This window comes from Parus major, chromosome 1 (genome assembly GCF_001522545.3).
Source record: "Parus major isolate Abel chromosome 1, Parus_major1.1, whole genome shotgun sequence".
NCBI classification, from domain to species: domain Eukaryota; kingdom Metazoa; phylum Chordata; class Aves; order Passeriformes; family Paridae; genus Parus; species Parus major.
Window position 1 is genome coordinate 1202127 of NC_031768.1, and position 2485 is coordinate 1204611.

Consider the following 2485-nt stretch of genomic DNA (forward strand, 5'->3'; position numbering starts at 1 on the left):
AATTTTTTTTTAAAAAAAAATCCAACCCCAAACCCAGCCCAACCCACTCTGATCCAAACCCACTGGAGAAATTGGATGTTGCAGCTTTAATTAAACAGAAGTGTTGAGACCTTGATTATTTCAGGTTTGTTTCTTGGTATTTGAAGCAGTTTTGTGTCCTGGTTTATTGACAGGTGTGATGAGCAACATCCAGATCATGGAAACCTCTGCAAGGCTGGACTGGGACAGGGTTTGGAACGACCTGGGAGAGTGGAAGGTGGAAGGATCACCCATAGCAGGGGTGGAGTGGGATGGGATTTAAGGTCCCTCTCACACCAAACCATTTGATGTAATTGTGTACGTGAATTTTTGGGTGAGAATCAAAAATAATAAAATCCCATGGAATGTTTTTCCATCATGTGGAAAAATCAGGGGTGGATTTTGAACTTTTAGTGCAGTAGAGCAAACAAAGGTTTCCTTTCCCAGCCTCTGCTTTGCCCTAGAAAGCTTCACTTTGAGGGACACCTCTCTTTGACTCCTCTCAAGAGGTTCCCTCATCCCCCACAATTAAATCACGGCTGTCACCACCTTCAATTAATTTGCCATCAGAAAGTTCATTACATTTAATGAAGGATGGGAAGCACTGGAGATGATAAAGCTCAGCTTTGCTAGGACAGAGCTGAGTGAAGGAGAATTCAAACCAAACCCCAGCATCCAGGCAAAGGATTAAAGTGTTCCCCCTCCTCCCAACCCTTCATCATTCCCAGTGATGGTCACAGGTGGGTAAAACTCCTAAATGGACAAGAATCCCACTTAATTGTTTTAATTTGGGTTAAAAAGTGATGCCATGCCGAGCTTTTTGATGGGAATGGAGCTGGTCATAACAGCAGGATAAAAAAACATCCCCGTGATGAGATCTGCTGGAAAATATTTGGATGGTAAAAGAGTTCCATTCATGGGTTTTGATTAATGGATGGTGTTTGGAAATGAAACTTTCCAAACAAAAGGAATAATGTGCTATATCTGGCTGAGGGGTGGATCAACAGGAATTCGCTTTTTCCATTTCCTTGGGTGAAACAAACAGGAGGCTTAAAATTAGTAAATTCTTTAGTCATGGCATTAGGAATGGAGTAATGACAGAGTTATGGAATGGCTGAGTTGGAAGAGACCTTAAGGATCATCCAATTCCACCCCTGCCATGGGCAAGGACACCTTCCACTATCCCAGGCTGCTCCAAGCTCCATCCAAGCTGGGACTGAACATTCCAAGGATGGGGCAGCCACAGCTGTTCTGTGCCAGGGTCTCTCCACCTTCACAGGCAGGATTCCTTCCCAATTTCTAATCCAAAACTTCTCTCAGGGTGGGCAGCAGCAGGAATTTGCCCATGGAAAGGGAGCTCAGGCCTTGGCAGGGGCTGCCCAGGGAGCTTTGCAGTGCCCATCCCTGGAGGTGCCCAAGGAAGGGCTGGACGTGGCACTCAGGGCTCTGGGCTGGGGACAAGGTGGGGACAGGTCACAGCTGGGACTCCCTGGGCTGGGAGGGCTTTTCCAGCACCAGGAATCCTGGGATTCTGTAAAATCCAACAGGTTTTGTAACAGTTTGGGATTTCCATGAAAGAGCCACTCTCCCATGGTTGGTTTGGATCTTCCAAAGTGTCTTTGTGTGGATCTGAAGCTGTTCTCACCCTCAGCTTTTCCTTTACCTGCACCCAGTTTTCTGAGGATGTTTCCTTTTCAATCATGAGGCAGCAGAAGTTTGGGAATTTTTAGAAGGAGGGAACTGGAGTAGTTCATTAAAACATCTCATTAATGAAGCACAGCTCGTTTGTGAGGGTCAGCTCATCCCTTGCTTGTGCTGGTGTTATCCCTGGTCTGTGACTCAGGCAACAAACACAGGATGGGCACCACTTTTTCGGTCCTGACTGAGATCCAGAAGAGGATTCAGCCCTTCCTGCTGGCCAGGGAAGAAGGAGAATCCTGAGTTTAGCAGCAGTCCCTCACTGAAAGCAGGAGGAATGTGTGGCAGCCGGAGTTAAGGAGGGGACAGTTTCACTCTGTGCCTGCCCTATTGTTTTGAGTGGGAGGGAATTCAAAAAAACTTGTTTGCCCAGGAGGAGAAGAAATTCCTGAAGTGAGGAAAATATGGGGGATGAGAGGAGAAAGTCCCTGTGTGGAAAAAAGTGCACCTGAGAAGGGCAGGGGAAGGGCAGGACCTGGGTGAGGTTCTGGGCTGGGGAATGCGGTGGGAAGGACTTTGGGGGCAGTGCCTGGTCCTGTCCATCCACAGCAGCCATGTGTGGGCACTCCAGAGGAATTCCCATGGAATCCCAGACTGGGTTGGGTTGGGAAGGGACCCCAAAGCCCACCCAGAGCCACCCCAGCCATGGCAGGGACACCTCCCACTGTCCCAGCAGCTCCCAATGTCCAGCCTGGCCTTGGGCACTGCCAGGGATCCAGGGGCAGCCCCAGCTGCTCTGGCAATTCCATCCCAGCCCCTGCCCACCCTG